This window comes from Ursus arctos, unplaced genomic scaffold, assembly GCF_023065955.2.
Source record: "Ursus arctos isolate Adak ecotype North America unplaced genomic scaffold, UrsArc2.0 scaffold_3, whole genome shotgun sequence".
NCBI lineage: Eukaryota > Metazoa > Chordata > Mammalia > Carnivora > Ursidae > Ursus > Ursus arctos.
The window spans coordinates 48,361,818-48,383,354 of NW_026622985.1; the positions used below are offsets into that span (position 1 = coordinate 48,361,818).

Genomic DNA, 21,537 nt, shown 5'->3' on the forward strand with positions numbered 1-21,537 from the left:
AGATTCACATTTCTCAATTTCAAAACTTACTACAAAGTAACATTAATCAAGGCTGTATAGTGGTGGCATAAGGATAGACATATAGATCAAATAAATAGGATTGAGAGTCCAGAAATAATCCCATGTGTCTAGGAACAACTGATTTTCAGCAAGAGTTCTAAGACCATTCAGCAGGGAAATAGTTCTTTCAACAAATGGTGCCACATGCAAAAAGGAATGAAATTGAGCCATTACCTCATAACAGGTACACAAATTAACATACATGTAAGAACTAAAAGTATAAAACTCTTAGAAGAAAACATAATGAGGGGCATCTGGGTGGCTCAGTCAGTTAAGCGACTGACTCTTGATTTTGGCTCAGGTCGTGATCTCAGGGTCATAAGATCAAGCCATGTGTCGAGCTCTGTGCTGGCTGGGGAACCTGCTTAAGATTCTCTCTCTCCCTATCCCTCTGCCCTTCTCCCCTGTGCTCTCTTGTGCTCTCTCTCTCTCTGTCTCTCCAAAATAAATAAGTAAATCTTAAAAAAAAAAGTGATAAGTATCAGTGACCTGGAATTTGGCAATGAATTATTAGATATGACTAAAAGCATGAACAACAAAAGAAAAAATAGGTAAATTGGACTTCATCGAAATTTAACACTTTGTGCTTCAAGGGCACTAGCAAGAATGGAAACAATAACCACAGAATGTGAAAAAACGTCTGCAAATCATATATGTGATGAGGGACTTGTATCCCCAAGGAACTCATACAATTCAATAACACAAAGATAACTCAACTCTCCAAAGCAGGTATACCACAAATGACCAGAAAGTGCATGAAAACATGCTTGACATCATTACTTATCAAGGAAACGCAAATCAAAATCACAATGAGATAGTACTTCATACACAGTAGAATGGCTACAATCAAAAAGTCAGATTATAGCAAGTGCTGACAAGAATGTGGAAAAATTGGAACCCTTATGCACTGCTGGGGGGAATGTAAAATGGTAAGGCCACAATGGAAGGCGCTCTGGCAGTTCTTCAAATAGTTATTTTGTTTTCAAATAGTTAAACATAGAGTTATTATAATACTCAGCAATCCCTCTCGTATAGTCCCAAGAAAATGAAAACATATATCCAAACTAAGACTTGTACCTATACATTTATAGCAGTAGTACCTACAATAGCTAAAAAGTGGAAAGGACCCAATTTTCCATCAGCTGATGAATAGATAAATACAATGCGGTATATCCATATACAATGGGATATTATTTGGCCATAAAAATAAGTGAAATACTGATACATGCTACAACATGGATGAACCCTGAAAACATTATGCTAAATGAAAGAAGCCAGTCACAGAAGACTATATAGTACATAATTCCATTTGCATGAAAAGTCTAGAAAAAGCAAATCAATAAAAACAAAGGTAGATTGCTAATTGCTTAGGGCTGGTGGGCAAAGGAGCATTGGGAGGTGATCATTAAATAATAAACGGCTTCTTCTTGAAGTGGTGAAACTGTTTGAAAATTGACTTTGGTAGTCTTTGCATATATTTGTGAATATACTAAAAATCATTGACTTGTATACTTTAAATGGATGAGCTGTATGGTATGTGAACTATAGCTCAATAATGCTGTAAAAAATCCACTTTTCAACCTATCAGTTGTAAAACTGAAAAATATTTAGAAAATTTGAAAGAACACGTGGCCCAATATTTTTCCCTTTGAAGCCTTGTGTTAATAATACCTTTGTTTCTGATTCATTTACATGTAATTCATCAACATGGTTTCTAAGGAGGCATTTGATGACTAAGGGGACTGGCAAAACTTTTACGTGGTGAACCTTAGTTTGATGTTTTCCTTCTTTCCCTCTGAACCATGATGCTGTGCTTGACAACATTAGTTTTAACTTAGTTCTGGAAAGGGTCATTTCCAGTTCCAAACTCAGATCTCAGGAATTGCAAGGGAGTCCTACATTTTATAAAAATGCGGAACATATTATTTCCTCTGATTTGAATGATGAAGTAGATTACGTGTGACACTGATGAGCAAGATAGCAAGTTCAAACGCTTGAAGTTTTTAGCCGTATGTCAAGTAACACATAGCACCCATAACATGCTTTGCACTAGTTCTCTTTCTTGTGGGTGGGGCAATGCTGGGGGGGGGGGGCGGGGTGAGAAGGGTTACCACAAGTGTCCTTCCTTGTAGAGGCAGGATGGATAATGTGGTTAGCAACCAAGAAAATACGCCTTTTTATTATGTTACCCTTAAAACTTTGAGTAGTCAGTAAGGTTTTGAAAAAAAATATTTGAAAATGATCAGTCGCATAAAGACTTTGAGAATAATGTTTGGTCCTAGCCATCAAGGGACCCAGCCTACCTCCTCCTCCACCCAACAGGAACCTTCCTATTGTTAAGTCAGAAACAGTTCTACAACCTTTTCCATTGCTGGGGAGTAGTTATCCTTACCTCAACTGCTCCTGAGTTACTATGAGTAAATCAGATTTACTGAGGGAAGGGGAAGAGGTGAAGGGAAAACCATTCATCCCAATGAACTAATGTTATTTAGGAGTGAAGGTCCAACCTTCTACCCTCTCTGCACATACACACTTTTGCATTTGTGAGTGTGGTTGGGAAAGGATTTAAAATGTGGGCAAAGCTAACAACAAATTTAGATTTAGGGTAGCAAGTTTGTATGTTAACTGTGCGGTAGCCATGTTGGCATTAGAAAGCTGAGGGATTCTCAGCTCCAAACATACACAGAACCACAAGGAGAAGAGTTCATAGATAGCGTTTCTTCCTTTCCTCAAAAATGAAGAGTGATTTTTTTTTGTCACATCTTCTGTGATGATAGTAGCAACCACAATAACAACAAAACCAAATAGTTATTAGGGAGTATGATGGGACAGACACTGGTCTAAATCTTTTCCATGGATAGGTAATCATATTTAACTTGCACACCATTATTGTCCACTTAACAAATGGGGAAACTAAGTGTAAAGAGATTGAGCGCCTTGCAAAACATCATATGGCCGAGCAGCCAAAGGGAAGATGTGAATCGAAGAAACAGACTTTGGAGGCCACAGGCCTCACAAGTATGTGACAGTGAAGGAGGGATCTGGGGCAAGTGAATAAGCCACATGGCCAGCATATTAATTCAACTCACCAACCATTTACTGAAAGCCTTCTATATACAATGAGTATACACATGGACCCCAAACATATCGTTTCTACCCCCATATTAAAATACAATCATTAGAATTAAATATGGATGGAAAAGAAAATTTAATTTATTTTTAGGCCTTACTTTGCTTATGGCTGGAAAGAAAGACTTTCAGTTGTGTATACAATATTCAATTTACAAAGCATTTTAAAAAACTGATGAGACTCTGGGATTGCAGATTGCTAGAAATTATATAAAAATGACTAAAGGGTCCTATATAAAGTACCATAAAGTTAAAAGAAAACAAGTCTCCCTGCTGAGAGCCATAGCAGAGTCCTGCCTAAATTAGATCAATCATATGATTTAAACGATTTCTCTAGAGGGTGGGAAGGGGACATGAAGAAACAGGAATATTTAAAATATATTTTTTTTAAGGCCCTTCTGGAGACGTGAGAACAAACGCAGCTTGAACAATGTGGGCACCAAGCCCAAAACTGCCAAGTTGCCTTTGGGAATGAAGACAATTAACTGTGTTCCTGGATGGATAACAAAACAGACTGCTTTCCTCTTCTCCTACCTCCCCTGTAATAAATAGTCAGAGATGCATCATGTGAAAATACTGCGTCTGGGCTTTGAGGCCATATGCTGACACTGAGAATCTGAAATGGGCTGACTCATGGGTCTTGTGAATTTTTTCTTCATTGTCCTGATTAATAAGGTTTAGTTGAAGTCAAGTTATGAGAAAATCGGTTGAGAAAGAATAGATGATTTTCCTTTCTTTTCAGAAAATACCACCCAGCTTTTAATTACACATGTTGTATTTATAACAACAAGCCAATATTTTTGTTTGACTTTACTGAGAAGGGTAGTATTTTGACAATTCTTTTACCTTTCTAAGAAAGCAGGATACTTAAAAATATTACCAGGCTCTAACTGGATATGGGTCCCCAACCACATTAGAGTGGCCATTTTGACTAGAAATGAAGTTGGATAGGGGTGAGCTCATGGGGCCTTGAACCTCACAAACTTAAGCTGAAATCCTGGCTCTGTCCATTAATGGCTGTGAAATCTTGGGTAAGTTACTTAACCTCTCTGAACTTTATTACATCATTTGTAAAATGAGGATTATATGCATCACTCTGTGGTTACTTTAAGAATTAGAGGTAATGTGTATATGGATAGGAAGTATGCTGACTTATAAACAACTGATTTTTTGTCTGATGAAGTGATTGGCTCACAGGTATGTCTACTAATCAAAATGTTTCATGATCTGACTGAGACTGCACCAGACTTTTTTCAAGTCTTTTATAAAGATCTGCTTTAGCTAAACACTGTGGACTTACAGGAGACCCAGATATTTGTCGTTGCTCCTGCAATGCACAAAGTATAAGATGCAATAGAGAGTAACTTGGAGCTCCAAATTCCTAGCCCCTAATGTTTAGCAACAACCTTGCTACTTATTCAAGAAATATTTACTTAATTTTTGTTGTATGGCTAACATTGGCATTAGAGAGGTGACCAAAACAGACAACATTTTATTCCCATAAAATTTACACTTGTTAAATGGGGTGAGGATGATGGGGGCAGAGCTACCAGGTTGGAGAGGCAAGAAACAAAGGCTATGGAGAAATATAAGACAGGGTTATAGATGGGACTGTGGATTATTTGTGCGGATCGACCTAAAAAAGAACAGATGTTTGAAGGAGCTCTTCCTTTATACAATGAAAAAGAGTGTTTCTTAGATTATTTAAATGTTTATCATTTAGTGGATTTGCCACTTCTGATTTTAATTTAGGTTTTGATTAATTACTCCAGCTGGGTTTTTTTTTTTTTTAATCCAAAAGTCATCACTAGATCTCCTAGGAATCCTACCTGTATTAGCAGGACTGTAAATTGAATACATTTTATGTTTTCTGCAATGTCAATAGGACTTGAGGGAAGAGATTTCTTTTCAAGGTAGTTCAAGCAAAATTTTCAGTACTCTTTGGGCAAAAAGGGGCTCTGTTATGGGCTGAATTGTGTCCTCCCAAAATTCACATGTTGAAGTCCTAACTCCCTAGTACCTCAGAAGGTGACTACATTTTGAAATAGAGTTAAGGAGGGAAGATTAAATGAGGTCATTGGGGTGTGCTTCCTTCAATATGACCAGTGTCCTTATAAGAAGAGGCGAGTAGGCCATATGAACACACAGAAGAGAGGCTATTGAAGACACAGGGAGAAGACAGCCATCTACAAGCCCAGGAGAGAGGCCTCTGAAGAAACCCACGCTGCCACAACTGGAGCTTGTATTTCTAGCCTCCAAACTTGTGAGAGAATACATTTTTGTTGTTTCAGTCCAGCCTGTGATTCTTTCTTAAGCCAGCCCTAGCTAACTAACATACGCTCCAAAGTAATATGAAAGCCGTGTAGCCCATTTGCCTTCTCAGTCACTTATTTTTCAGGTTATATGACTTCGGTTCATAGTAAGGAGGTAGAATTATAAACATTTTTTAAACATTTATGAAGGAGTCTCAGTCTTCACCGTTTAGGACCGAAGATGTGCTTTCCTACTTCAATCCTCTTGTATTTTTATTCCCTTTTGGCAGAGAGGTAAGGAATTAGACTAGGACCAGACCTCCACATTTCTTCTTTATGAAAGAGGAGAAATATTCTGGAAAAAAAATGGTATTTCCATTTGATTTCTGAGGTCTCACTGGAATGCAACATAAAAGTCACATCCTATTCTTGGGGGCAGAGATAAATCTGAACTACCAAACTATCTTAGAAGAGATTGAAAAAACTTCATGTTTATTAATTACTTCCTTGATTTTTCATTTCTCTCTCTCCTGTGCCATTAAAAAAAAAAGGCAGAGAGGGTAACAGGTTAATAAACAGTATCTGTCAGCAGGGAATGATTTGGGGTGGTATAGACTAGTTCTGTCTCATTGATATCTTAGACTTTAACAGAAAGTCAGAATGCTGGGCCAGCAGAGCAGGAAATTCCTTACAAGCCCCCACGTCCACATCTGCTGCCTGTTTTTAAATCCATTGACTGAAGTTCAACAGTGTCCCCAAGTTTCCTCAATTAATCTGTCAGTTAGAAATTCCCTACTAGTGCCTCTTTATCTTTGGTAAATGAAAGACCCCTAAATACTTTTTTTAATCCAGAAACATCAGTACTGTAAAAATGTTTGCAAAGAGGTCATGAGAATGGGACACCGTTCGTATACAGTCTGTGCCACACATATCCACACAGTTATCAGAACAGCACGTTTGTAAAGTCCGCTATATTTCTAAAGTTTTTCTTAACAATTCTCTCAGGCAACCCTCAAGACAACTGTTCTAGTAAGTAGGCAGTTACTGTGCCTGTCCTACTAACTTCTGAGAGGGCGTGACAGAGGAGGAGACTAGTGGCAGAGATGTCAACAAAGAGGTGGACCTAGAACCCACGTCTCCCGCTTCCTATCCAGGACATTCCATTACATAAGAATACGTAAACACTGTGCTTATGTGCACGCATTTTACCTTTTTTGACAATTTGAATATATCGGCAATTTTTTAAAAATCCGGTAGTTTGAAATTATGGATCAATCAAGTGAAAAGAGTTACTCTGGTCGTACATGTAACCACTGCCGTAGGGTCTGGAGTATCTGGGACACAGGTGTGCTTTGTTATGTCGGTGGGATTCAGGGCAATTAATGTTTTCTTTCTCCTGTCGCCTATTTAGCACACAGCAAGGCCGGCCTGCTCGAGATCCTCATGTGATCCTTGATTGCATTACAAAATATGATCAAAAGACTCTACCTCAATGGGCATGATTGTGCTGCTTGCTAAACTCAATGGCAATTTATTTAAATATGATACTCTGCAGGAGAACTCCTTCAAAGAAAAGGCACAACAGGCAGTTTATCATTTCCATGCGAGGCATTTGGAGTTATTGCCTCTTGAAAGCATTGGGGAAACAAGGATAATGCTGCTGGAAGAGTTAAAATGTGATATGATCATAAGCCCCACTCTCTATGAACAATGCCAGTTATGTCCTAGAGTTAATAGCTTGGTGGTCCCTTCTTAACACAAATCAGCCTTCCAAACAGAGGAAAGAGATGGGTGTGGGTGGTAAGGAAATTAGGAGCATGGATTCTAGACAATAACACATCTGAGATAATCGAGTGATGCAAGCACATTACTATTCAGTGTGTGGCAGAGTGCCGCTAATTCACTCTAAAAAGCTAACTCAGGCAAATATAAATTAAAGCATGTGCAGGACTGGATTGTAAAAAATAAGAGCAATTAGCACTGCAGTATGTGCACATCTGCAATAATCCTGTTTGATGCATCTTCTATTAATTAACTTTATTGGAAGGAAAAAATCAGGTCAACAGAAGGAAATGCACAGCTTTTGGCCACTACAAAGCATTTCCAAACGTTGACTAAGTTTGCCATGTAAATGTGTCAAATGTCTTCCTTTAAGCCCAGAATAGAAAGGCAAAATGATTCTTATTTGTAAAGCTGTGATTCTTACGCTCACAAAGTTTAATCTTTAGGAGTGCGTTATGACAACTTTTGTTCGTGTACTAATTTTTCTGCCTGGTAACGTGTTTCCTGTGTTTATGGGGGGAGGGAAACTACGTTGAAAAGTAGATTGAATAATTTCATTTATTTATACATGAACTGCAACCCGATCAAATCTATGATTTGGAATATGGCACGTGAAAAATTGTAATTATGCTCCTGAATCTGGAAAACGTCATTATATAACTTTTTTTCAGTAATATGTTTTAAACATTTCTATGTTCAAGTACAGAAAGTAAGATTTTAGATCTAAACTAATATATAAAAATTCAATCAGGGTGGAAAGTGTTTTTAGACTGCAATAATTAATCCTTTTCGAAGTATAAAAATAATTTAACTCCGACTTAATAGGTTGTTAAATGTTTCTCACTAAAGGATTGTTATTTTACCAGGAGTTTCTGAAATCACTAGTGTAGGCAGTCGAATTATCAGTGTTCAATAAATTGAAATGTATATTGAGAAATGAGTACTTCTTAAATATATCATCCATTATGTCGCATTCTTACAGTCTATTTGCTTTTAAAACAGAGCTCTAAAATGAAAAAAACTAGATTTGGTGAGGTAATGTTTGTATCTAAAAACAAAAATTATTTTTCTTAATTAAAATTGGAAGCAGTTTATGCTCTCTGATTCAATTCTTTATCTTTCAGATTCCAAATGTGCTTCCCTTAAGTAACTGATACATTGGGTTCTTACCACCTTTCTTTTTCATTTACAAAGAAAGCAAATAATATGATGGTAAGAGAAGCAATTTTGTAATTATTTTCACAAAACTCCAGTGCAACAGAAATACTTTTAAAGTATACAATTACTGTTATTTGACAATTCACTTTGAACGATACCATCAAGGATGTATCTATAATACAAAAATTATAAGTCTTTCTCAATTTATAGATTTCAAAAATTTAAAGCATTGTACTGAATGGAGTGATATAATTTGCTATGAAGTAGGCTTAATTGTGATAATAACTTATGTATTTAATAATTTTTAAAAGTAAAACCACTTTTAATATAGATGTTTTCATTAAAAATTCAAAATACGTTTTCTGCACTAAATAATAATTAAATATTAAAATGGAAACAACAGTCAAGTATAAGTTCTTGAGGAAAAGTGTCACACTGTTTGAATCAATTCAATACAATGTAATTACAAATGGGATTAAATGTTTTCATCAATAGGAATTTACTCTGATTTATGAATTTCAGTTTCTACATGATTATATGTGAGATAATATTTGAGAAACATCACCTTAAAAATATATATATACACTACAGCGATTGAACTTTTGCCTTCTGTGTTATGTACATAGAGGAAACTTTATTTCCTGAGACCTAATCTGTGTGAAATAACCTGGATCTCTGTTCTCTTAAGTGAAATCAGTAAAATAGATGGACTTGAAAGCATTGTTTCTCCATACACCAAAAACAAAGATTGTACAAGTGAATATTACTTCTAAAAATTCATTTAAGAATACAATTTTTGTAAACTTCCTACCGATAAATACATCTATATCATGGATCAAAATCTGCATTGTCATTTTAGAAGACTTTAATGATTTTTGTCTATGGATTAAGTTTAGGCAAGAATTGGTGTTTATGAAGAGTATTATTTTATAGTAAGTCAATGTGAGTATTAATGTCTCAGATAAATTGCACTAATCGTGTGTGCCCTCTACCACATCCTCCTGTCAATACTGTGGGGGGTTTTGTTTTTTTGTTTTTTTAATACTTGCATGTATGTGGGCTGGGTGCTACCTGTCATTCTTCAGAGGTCTAAAGTCCCTTGGACATAGAGCCAGATCAGAGCTTCCGCATTAACTCTCAATTTCCTGGCTTTTTGAGGGCTTCGGCAGACCCATAATGTTTCTTTAACATTGGGGTTTTCTTGTGGTTTAATATTTCTAAAAGCAGTAAATTATTTCCAGCATATGTAAAAAAGACAAATTTCTCTGTGGTTAGTGACCACAAAACAAAACAAGAAACAGAAATACTTCAGAGAATGAATCCTAAGAAAAGTTTCAAGTTATAAACCCTCACTTTGATGTCATATGTGAAAAAGAAAATTTTGATGAAGAATTGTGAACTAATACCTTAAAGAACTCTCGAAGCCAATATACATTCTTGTATTTATCATTTTCATTATCAGTAATAAGCATGCTAATTGTACATAAACATATGCACTCATTGTCTCTCATAGACATATAACATAGCTATGAACTACTGAATAAGATGAATATTGACTAGTAAAGATAGCTTATGAATTATTTAAGATAGAAATAATCTTTGATCTAAGGGATAAATACCAAATGCCTTCCTTTAACAAGAAAATAGTAAACTATTAGCAAATGACTTTTAAAAGCAGAGATGTTATTGACTTATCACTGCTTTTGCATTTGCTCCCAGATTTCGAGTTTTTATTTTTGTTTTTTAACTCTAGTAATTTGAAGTTTAGAATGAGTTTTTGGATTTTTAAAGATGTTTTATTTCACAATTTTTAAGTTATAATTTTTTAGAAAATACATTTTAATAGATCTTATAGATTTAAAATGTGGCCATCTGACAGAAAACGTCTTGATAAATTACTTTGCAATTGTAATTTAAAACTGTATTTTAATGAAGCATCATCAGAGATATTAGATCACAGAATGACAGAATGATAATGCTTGTGATATAATCTACCATTCTCCCCAATCTTAGAGAACCTGATGCCCAGATAAATTCAGTTAGTTGGCAAATAACACAGCTAGTAAGTAGTGGAGCTTAGACTAGACTTGTTCTCTTTTCATTTATACCCTAAACTAATTCAACTACACATCACAAATGGAACTTTCATTTAGGGCAGAATCAATAATGCAAGAAGACCTCATAACCTCAAAACAAAGATACATATGCCAATGAAAAGGCCAGGTTTCAGGGTTGGATTGCTCTGTGTAAAAGACAGAAGAGCAAAAATGCTTAGATTGCCTAATAAAGCAGGAAAAAATCTTGAGCATCTTTCATCATTTCATGTTGCTAAAACTTCACCTTCTTTCTCCAATGTGGCTTCATTTGTAGAGGGAGCACAAAGCAATGGAGATTTCATGGAAGAGAGAGACTGACAATGACAAGATGCGATACACATTCTAGACTCTCAGACGCAGGCAAAATAAGATCAACGAGTTTTTCACTTCTTTTCATCATTACTCCTGCTTGTTTATGCATATTTCTTCTGGAGCAGATCAAAACTAAACTGAGAACCTAGATGGTATGTACAGATAAAGAAAATGGGCATATCACAAAGATTTCTACCCCTGATATGGTAAAACCAATGTTATATAAGGAACAGCTTTTTCTAAACTTTCTAAATTACATATCTTGGATCTGAGAATTTCTAAACTTAGAAAACAAGAAAGATACACACCCAAGATATTTTTCTTTTTATGTATAACTGACAGTAAGATGGACTAACGACAGCTTCAGGATGTATGATACTAGAACTGCTCCAGAACTTTTTTTTTTTTTTTTTTTTTTTGGCTTTTGGTAATAATCCTTCACTTGGCCAGATAGGTTCCACATTAGAAACTCAAAAGGAATATAAGATGAAGGAAAGAAAATTGAAACAAAAAAGTCTTTGTTTAAGAAATTATTTTGTTTCAAATGTACAGTTATTCTCAGATGAAAACCATAGTCTCATTTATTATGAAGTCCTCTCTATTAAAAATATATATACATACTCCCTCTGGAATAAAATACATAAGTGACTTTACTTGCAAAAGCAGAGTTGAGATCCCTGCCCCACTGAATTTTAAAATTAAAAGTAAATTATGAGATGGTGTCCCAAGAGGATATTAAAACATAAATGTTCAGTGGCATATCACAGCCAGAATTGTCAAACATGGAGTTAACAGTAAATCATATGGTGATGCCAAGGAATAATCCAGATTCAAGGCTCTTTCAGATTAATAACTGTGAGGATGAAGCCAGTGACTGTGCTTGAAATGATGAGCAAAACAAAATGCCAGGAAAAAAAAAGATAGTTATAAGTAAGATGAAAATGAAAAATTCTTTTAACTTTTAAAATATTCAAATAGCTTAAAGAATTTACATATATATACATAAACACATATCGCATTAAATCTATGCTTCCTGGCTGAGATCAACACATGCTCTCTTACTTATAAGGAATGGAATTTAAAGATCATACTTCCACTTTCTATGTGCAAGGGATATTTCTTTTATATTTTAGACTCACTGATTTTTCTGAAGAAGGTCCACACATTTCTTTGTCTTAAACATTTCCGAAGTTGCTACTCTATTCTCCTTCCTTGCATTGGAACCTTGTTTATGTGCAGAAGGGTGCCATTTCTTAGAGATTTTCATCCTGACAGGGCAAGGAGCAGATAGGTGGGATGTCAAAGAAACACAGCCATGCTAATGGTCTGGTAGATGTTACTACTGTTTCCAGCAGTAACAGAGACTCCGCTGTGTGCCCTCAGGTGAGTCACTTAACCTGCCGTGTCACAACTGCTCCATCTGCAAATTAGATAATCACCTTTGCCACCCTCTTCCTCTCAGGGTTGTTTTGGGAATGTCATAACTGGTCATTTGTTTGATCTATTCAAGAAGCACTCCATGCCCTTGGACCCCTGAATGTGCACACTCAAGTGCAAGCCCAGCTACGAAGCAGCATCCAGCAGGAATGTTTCCTTACTGAAACAGACAAAGGGCAGCCCACTGAAGAATGCCAGACCCAAATGACATCTTGAAGGCCTTTGAGATTCTCAGATGAAAGGCTTTATATAAAAATAAAGTATTGTTATTACCTAGGCAAAGAAAAATGCATGCATTTTCTGTCAGCATTCAAGAGCCATACATAGTGGTGCCCTGTGCCCCCCTTTGATATTTCGTTTGCATTTAGTTTGATGACAATATAGATAAATTCTCTATTTGGTGCCATTGGACCTGGGTTGCATTTCAGTGTGTGGAAAATGACGAAATGAAAGAGAGAAGCCTTTGAAAGAAAGTGAAAATAAATGTAATAGCCAAAAGCCAAATAATAGTCATAGTGTATTTAAAGTCTATTAAAGAGCAGCAGTCAGGGTATCAAATGCACACTCTCTCATCCTCTGTGGTCAGCCTACTACGTGGACCACCTGCCTTAAATTATACAAGTTCACCGCATCCCTGGAGTGAGGAGGAAGGCAGGAGAAGAATGGGGGTGGAGAAGCAGCTTTCTCCATTCATATTAATCATGCCAAATTTAAAATAGTTTGAGAATACTTCTTTTCAATTCACAATCAATTATATTTAAGTCTCCAAGCCACCACTCTTGGGTTTGGAATTATGTGTGCATATATATGCAATAAGTAAATAACTTGGAGTTTCAGTTTTTCAGTAGATACTGATTGACATACACTTTTTAGTTACCAGTGTTCATACTGTCTTAGGAGGTGATTGGGTAATGTAGAGCTCTGTATAGCCCAAGAATATAGGAAGATGGAACTCTAACTGGCTGCAGCAGAAAAGACCCTTCTGGATAAACTGCTCCTATTTGGCTAAGAAGCACATGTGGAGACTCTGTATTTGGATCTTTGACAGAAATCAAGTGCAATCAATTTTATAGACATGAAAACATACTGATAACAAGCAAGCCAGGTTTCTTATTAAATTTAACTTTTGCTGCTTTTGAGGTGCCAAGGCTGCTACCCACGGTTGTGAGGGATGTTCATTGAATAAGAGCACTTGTTCCATGGGGTGATGGGGCCTGAAGTCAGCCCTGCTCTGATAGGCAAGCCATAAGCCCTGGAAGAAAGGGATCCCTTTACTTCTTCACACAAAGAAATCATACAGGCAAATGACAGCTGTGGGCTCCATACAGAAAGACACACTAAAATACTTAAGTTAAAACGAATGTCTGAATCTCAATGTTTTAATACATGTCTTTGTGCTTATTTGGGCTTTTATTCTAAACCTGAGAGATAAGTATATGAATTACCCCACCATCATAGTATGGGACTTTCATATTGTCATTGGAGGGAAAGGGGTTCTTTTAGATGTGAATTCTGCCTCTTTGCCTCAGTTTTTCTGATAGTATAATGGTGATTTTCAAATCCACAAAAATGTCATATGGCAGATACTAAGCAAACTGCTGGGATTCTACTAGTGAGCTGGATAGGCACAAAAAGCTTAAAGTCTAATAAGCAGCTATAATCTATAGGATGTTGCTACAGATTAATGAATGTGCATTGGAAAGAAAGAAAAGTAGCAAAGGCCAAAAGAAAATGTTCTTAGAGTCACTTTTACTCTCTGTTCTAAAGTTTCCACTCTGGGAATGCTAAATGAATGCAGAATGAACCACTTTTGCCTCTCCACGTCTGTTCTTCCACAGGTTGGGGGGCCCTAATTTTCTGCGCCACCCCAGAACATCAAAGAAAACCTCTTGTTGTGGCCTTCAGCACACACACAGCAAAGAGCCACAGGTGAGACTAACCTTCTGTGATTAGAGGTTCCTTTGTTTGTTATGATGAACGTGACAGTCACTTTTACATAGCCTTTAGACTTACAAGAGGCCCCCAAGAAATGTTTGTTGACTGAATAAGCATGCGTTTGTTTAATTGAAGGCAGTGTCATAGTGGCCACCCACACAGCCTGTCACTTGGGGAAAAGTGGTTGGGGAAGAGTGAACATTTCGAAATTGCCTCTGCAGATCTACGTGATATTTAAACTCTACCATGACGATCAGACAATTGAGTACATCTTTCACGGGAGTAAATGTGGCTCCACAGGTGAGAAAGTTCACACACTCTTTACCTAGGGTGTTACTTTTCAGAACTGTGCTACCTGCAACTTGATTTCAAATTGTTCTTTGCATCAGTAACTCATGAAAACAAAACCCAGTAGGAAAGCATGTCAGACTTAAGAATAGCATCACAGATCGCAAATTGAAAAGGCCTCTGGGATCATTTGCACAGAGTAGGAAAACCCACTTATGATCACTCTCCTTTGGTTCTGCCTCATTCCATAATTACTCCGTGGGGCAAACTACACTCCTGGTTTTTCTGCCCAACAAACAGTTCCTGCACATGCTAGTTAAATTATCTTTCTTTTTCCAACAGTCTTGAATTTGTAAGAGTATTCTTAGTGGTAATTATCCTTATAAGAGGCAAAAATAATAGTCTCGGGGCATTTTTCCACAAACAAGGCTTTGTATCAGTAATTGTAAAGATCAAAATAAAATAATTCATAATTCATAATTTCATATTTGTATTCATAATGTTACTTTTAGAATTTTTAGTAAAAAGAAAGACATACCCATTTTCATTCTTAGGCAATGAAAGGATAAAACAGCTAAATAGGATCCTGGTCTTTACAATTTACCAGGTGTTGTATCTACATGCAGAGAGGTGTCCAGCCTCACTTACTAACAGTCATGGTCCTGTTATCTGCTGTGTTTATGCAAAACTGTAGTAAAAGAGAAAAATAGTGAACCCTAGGGAATAGCTGATCAGCTAGAAGTAAATGGGTAGGTCTTACAGTCAGGACAATTCTGGAGTTTATTATCCTGCTTAAAATTTTGAAACCACGCTCCCAAGTAAAGAAATGGGCACAGACTAGGCCCAGTTAGTCTCGGGCAAGTATCTTAAACACTTTGGACTCCAGAGTCCTTCACTGTAAATTAAATGAGTTATTAATCAAGGAAGGTATGTAAATCACCATCAGCCTAATGTTGACACTGAGAACCTCTTGTCTAGGGAAGCAGAAAACCAGGTACACAAAGAAACTCTTGAAGGCACTGTGAAGTGAACCACAAGGAAAACTGGAAATGATGACAATGAAATCAAACCAACTATCAGGGTTTATCAGAGGACTGCTCTAAAAGTAGCAGCTGACCAACAAATTAACCTGCAGTTCAACAGTTAAAGTTTGATGTCTTTTTTTTTTTTAAGATTTTATTTATTTATTCGACAGAGATAGAGACAGCCAGCGAGAGAGGGAACACAAGCAGGGGGAGTGGGAGAGGAAGAAGCAGGCTCATAGCGGAAGAGCCTGATGTGGGGCTCGATCCCATAACGCCGGGATCACGCCCTGAGCCGAAGGCAGAGGCTTAACCGCTGTGCCACCCAGGCGCCCCTGATGTTGTTTTTTAGAAATCAAAAGTCCTATGGAAGCTGTAAGTGAAAAATAAGCTAAAGCTTATCAGTGGAAAAAGTAGCTACCTAAGAGACCCTACTTAGATTTTGGTGATTATTCCAACTTGCACATCAGTCTTGTTCATCACAGCCGACTACAGAAATACTATCACCAATGTCACCTTCTAGCATAAAGGGCTAGCCCTCCACATGGCAGAATTATAAGCTGGAAAGAATTTTTGGATGAAACATTTCAGAAAAGCAATTCGTGGTAGCTATTAAAAGTTTAAAATGGCCACACCAGTGTGCACTTCCCTCCATCACCTACTGAAATACTATTTGCTATCATAGACATCACGGTCAGTTTTCTACAGAAAACAAATGCCAAACGCATAAGAGTTCAACACTGATTTTTCCTTACACAGAATACAGATGACCCCGTTGACCACCAACCTGTCTTTCATGCTAGTTTTAGAAACCCTGTCAGGAAGAATAAAAATTTCTGCGGCTTGTGGAACTTTTTCAGGGTATAAGGTCTTGACCAGCAAATATGAAAGTATATTGTTTGGTTTCCTCTCAATATCAATACTTAGTATCACATTTTGGGTCTTGTAAGTGCTCCCATATGTTTCAGAAATAATTAAATTTTTATTGACATTTTGGCCTGCCTCCTAAAGATGGATATCCTTCAGCTGTTAAACATTTGATAGGTTTGAAGTTGGGAAAATTTTTTATTTAATATTTTTATGCTCTTGAGTATATACATATAGAAAAGACAAGAGGTGACCTGAGTCTTTTGATGTAGTGATTGGAACTCTAGGAAAAAGGCAGTGACTTTCAAAAACTCTCAGGTTGCCTTTAGAGAGGAGGGGAGTAATCGCTGTGTCTTTTGTCATATGATTAAGCTTATCAAATCAGGATCGTTTCTGCATAAACCAATAAACGCTGATCTGGTTCTCCGTTTTGTAATGTTATAAAGAATGAAGCAAGCTTATATATTGGAAAATACTTTTTTTTTTAAGGTTCTGGAGTTAATCCATTCTCTTTCACCCAGGAAATCAGGCTTACTTTTCAATTGGGAAAGCAAACCGCTGACCTTCAAGTTACTAATCTCGAAGGGACTTGGGGAGGAGGGAGTGTGGAGACTCGTCAAAGACTGAAGTCGTCAGACACTCTTCCCCCAAATATCACAGATTCCCAGCCTTGTGGGATTCTAAGCAAATAACCAGAATATCACTTAAGGCTAAACCTTACTCTGTAAGCAGACATTTTCTAGCGGTGCCCTGGCCTCGACCCTCCCCACCGCTGGTCTTCAAGCCTGCGCGGCTAATTCCTTCCTTAATTTGCCTTCACCTTGGGAAAGAAGAAAGAAAACAAAGTTCCTCCTCCCCCGTCCCCAATCGGCTACATTTCGAAGAAAAAATGGTTGGAAAACGTCGATTCCACTGGGAAAAGCGTCTGCTGGAGGCTACTGCGGGTCGGGCCCACCTTTAGCTCCAGGTTGACAAATGTCTTCAGCGCGTTCTCAGCTCCGCGGGCCCTAGGGGTCCCCTAAAATCGCAATAGCGTCCGCCCTGTCTGACCTGCCCCCCTGCAGCGGCGCACATTTCAGCTTTTCAGCTTCACGGTGGAGCTCGCAGTAATTGAGTCGGGAGGGTTATTTTTCCTGGCCTCGCCTCACCGTCCTGAGACTGCGGGGAGCTTTCGGAAAGACATCGCCCCCCCACCCCGCCCCGAGGCCCCGGCTGCTTCTGAGCTCTGCCCGGGCCTCCGCCCCGCGGGAACCAGGATTTCGATCCACGCGGCCTCGGCCAGAGGCTTAGGCCGGCGGGTGAAACCACCAGGGGTCCCAACGGAGGGCTTATTCCCGCCCCGCTTCACATTTGGGGGTCAAATCGCATTAACACCAAACCACCAACGGGGCGGGAGCAGGTGGTTAATTGCATAAAATAGAGTTAACTGCAAGAGACTAACTTTACAACGGTGACTTGGTTTCTCTCTGTAGCTTGGTCATCAAAAAAGAAGGTCTCTAGTTGGAAGGCGGGGAAAGGTTATCAGCTGCTCGAGAAGAAGGCTGGTGGTTCATACTGTCAGTTTAAGGTGACCCGCAGGGTGGCGCGGTAGGCGCGCTGGCTCCCATCCTCGCGGCTATTGGAAGCAGGTTTCCCTCACCCCTTCCTGGAAGGTAAGAGCTTTGGCATCTGGAAGTGTCAGAAAGGAGGCTTTTGCCATAAATCATCCTGAAAAGCATTCAAATCAGACAAGCGTCTAGAGACCCCTTAGACACTCCACCCCCAAAATCCTAGATCAAAGTGCAATTCCTGGAACCATAAACACCTATTATAAGCAAAATCCTACTTATCTGGAGGATGTTAAAACTGAGAGAGAAGGAAGGAGTAGGAGGCATTTGTCCCTGTAAATCCCCCCGCACAAATTCACAAGCTCTATCTTGTCTTAGATTTGCCAACTGCTTTCTCGCGGATGGCCAACCGCAGCATTTCTAAACTCGCCCAATACGCGTTTCTGGGGTCCTCCGAACAGCTGGCTGGAGAGTTTAGGACGCGGGACTGGACGTTCGCTTTCGCTTGTTTTTTCAAATAAGAGAGAAGCAGGTGCGAGAGAGTCTCGAGCTGGGGAGGTGGGAGGGGGAGAAAGAGAATTCACTTGGTCCTAGTTTAGAGACAGCAAGTGCTTTTTACAGATTACACAAGTGCGGCATTTGCGAAGCACTGATCGTCCGAAACTTCGAAAACTCCGAACAGAAAACACCCGCCTAGGCGATTTCTGCTCTCGCTGAACTCTCTCTCTCTCCGGGCTGAGTTACATTTGCACCGTGCTGTAAATTTCCGAGTTCTCTCAAGAGGGCTCAGCAGAGGGACAAGGACCACTAAGAGGGGACCTCGAGGGGTAGATGTCTAAGATTCTGAGAGTGCAACTTTCTCGCCTCAGAAATGAAAAGACTACAATTTTTACCACGACTTCCTTGGTCAATCTAGAGTCAACCGACTGTATTGAAATCTCAAGTCTGGAGCAGGGATGGCCCAGCCGGGCGTCTAAGGCGGAAGCTAGGGGGCGGCGGGGTGGAGGGTAGGAGGTTGGAGGGTGGAGCGGTAGGGGGTACTAGCATGGAGAGACCTCCCCCCACAGACGTTCCCTGCGGGGAGACGCGCTCGCTGCGCGGGTACCGCGAGAGGGGGCGTTAGGAACGGCGCTGGCAGCTAGCTGACTGCAGGGTTGAGATTATTCGACACGTGTCCTTTACTCCTCACAATCCATTTCTTACGGGTGATTTATGAACGAACCTCTTTGATCTGGGACGGTTTTTATCTGTCCACTGTTACAGATGACAGACGCGGCTGCTAAAATGCCTCATTCTCGCTGCCTAAAAGGTTGCTCCCCCCTTCCCAAATGCTGTTGCTTTTTCTCTGGTGATTCCCCACCCCCTGCCTCTTCGCTCTCCTCCCCTACCCCCAGCCCCGTTCGCTCTATTAGTTGCAGTCCCTCCGGATGTTTTAAGTCAACAAAAAAGCGCTGGGCAGGGTCAGCTGGGAGCCAAGGCAGGCAGACTTGGGGCACGCTATCCCCTTGGTGCCACATGTGTTGGGGTCCTTTGAAGGCCTCCAGCCAGGGACCAGGACAACTAGCTCCCAAAGTGCGGGTGCCCGCCTTGGGAAGAGAGAAGGCAAAGCCCTGGCAGTCAGGTTCCCGCGGGGGCTGGCTTTGCTCAGAGAAGGGACGTGGAGCCGGGATGCGGAGGGCAGTGTGGTCCGGGGTTCTGTTCGGGCCGGGACTCATCAGAACAATCACTTTGGCTTAACTAGGGAGGGAAGGAGGCGGCAGAAAAGGGGGAGAGGGTATCACGTTGCGCAGCTTGCTAGTCCCTAATAGGTAAAGGAAAAGCGGAGTCTCAGAAGTGGTTATTAATAGATCTTTTTTCTTTTTCTTTTCTTTTCGTGTATGTGTTAGTAGTATTTCATTAAAACCATATCCTGGAACAAAGAGCTGCTCTTTCATGTTTCTTTGCTTTGTTATTACTCTGACAGGAGTTCTAAAAACAGGATTTTCCAAATCAAAGGATCCCCGCAGCCCGTGCCCCCTCCCAGCCCCCCTTTCCTTTACCAAACTGCTCTTGGTATCATTATCCCGCTACGGATTCTTATACTCTTGATTTAGCCGGAGGACATTTAATAGCTGACTGGATTAAATACTGCAGACTGCAGCCTAGGCCATTTGAAAATCCGGGTCGTGGACTGTGCCTAACTTCAGAGAAGGAAAACTGATCTATGAGATGTGTTTTAAGTTTCATTCAGACGAGGCCTGGAGAGAAGGAAGAGGAAGAAGGATTCTCTGCTCCAGGTCTTTTTAATATGTTACAAAGTTAAAAGTTTTAGAAGGTGTGTGTTGTTGGGGGTTGGGTTAGCAAGAGAAGTCAAGGGTGGAATGAGGCCAGAGGCAACCTTAGGAAGAGACTAACAGAAATCTCCTTCTGTCACAATGAAAGAGGGATTTATAAGGACATTTTAAAGAATGCTGCTCTGGAAGGTCGGGTTCTGCCCAGGAATGGAGCATGGTTGTAGGGGTGCACATACCTCTCTGAAGGATTCATAATCATTCCTAAACATGCAGTATTGACTCGGTCTCTTTCTGCTGCATGTTGGCTTTCAACAATAGTAACAATTCTTTGATTTGGTGTTAAGTTTCAGAAACAAAAGAGGAAAAGAAATTTGGACTATTGTATCCAGTAGTGTGTTTAGAAATGGAGGCCTGGAAGCCCCAGAGTAACACATATCAGAGTCAGGGTGCTGGAGTTCAACCCAACATTCATCTTGGCTAGGCAAACCCGGAGGGGGCAGGATCTGAGGTCTTTCTCCAGGATGCTTTAGGGGCCATAACCAGATATGATATGTACCTAAAGGTAATAAATCAAGGTTAAGTTCCTTCAGGGACAGCTGGATGGGTATTTAGATTAAATGCCATAGAGAGAAAAGATGTGTCTGTTTATCTGGTCTTGCACATTTTTAAAACTGTCATCCTTAAAGCTAATGTGATCAATTTGAATTTATTTCAATTCTTTGGAAACCCAAAGAGGATTAATATAAACTCTGACAGTAAATTTAGATTTAGTATTGTGGAAGGAAAATACCCCAACTTTAATTTGAAAAAAAAATACAGAGCTGTATGGGCAGCTATATAATAACAACAAGCCAGGTGCAATTGTCAATTTAACAGTGACTTAGGAATAATGTTGCATTTAAATGAAGAGCCACAGAACAGTTCATTCATTTAATGTATAGTCTTAAAGGTATTGTCAACAAATATTTAAAACCTTAATGTGCTATGCACGTAGATCCAGGCCCGAGCCACCCGTTAATATTCACAATAGCCTCTATGAACTTCTCTCTTAGAACAGAGAAAGGAATTGGACTGTCTTCCACAACTGGGCAACTACTAATTCATTTTAATTTTGTTTATGAACTGAGCTTCCTTCTTACATGGAAGCAGGGAAAAAGCCTCTTATTTGTACACATTTAAGAATCCTCAATCAATTCGATAATTTAACTTCGTAAAAGCCCTACCCAATGGGCAGCAAAGATCCCCCCCCCTCCTCTGAGCCTGGGTCCCGGCCCCAGGAGGGAGGGATCACCCGCTCATCTTTCAGCCCAGCCAAGCATCTTGGAGGTTTAGGGTCTGTCAGTCCTGGCATTCCTTCCCTCTTATCACTCTCTACCCCT

General features: G+C 39.3%; 1 protein-coding gene across 1 annotated transcript in view; it reads right to left on the bottom strand.

Moving 5' to 3' along the window:
- The window catches only part of TWIST1 (twist family bHLH transcription factor 1), a 59,852-nt gene that overhangs the window by 31,034 nt on the left and 7,281 nt on the right, over window positions 1–21,537 (bottom strand). The window lies entirely within an intron of this gene.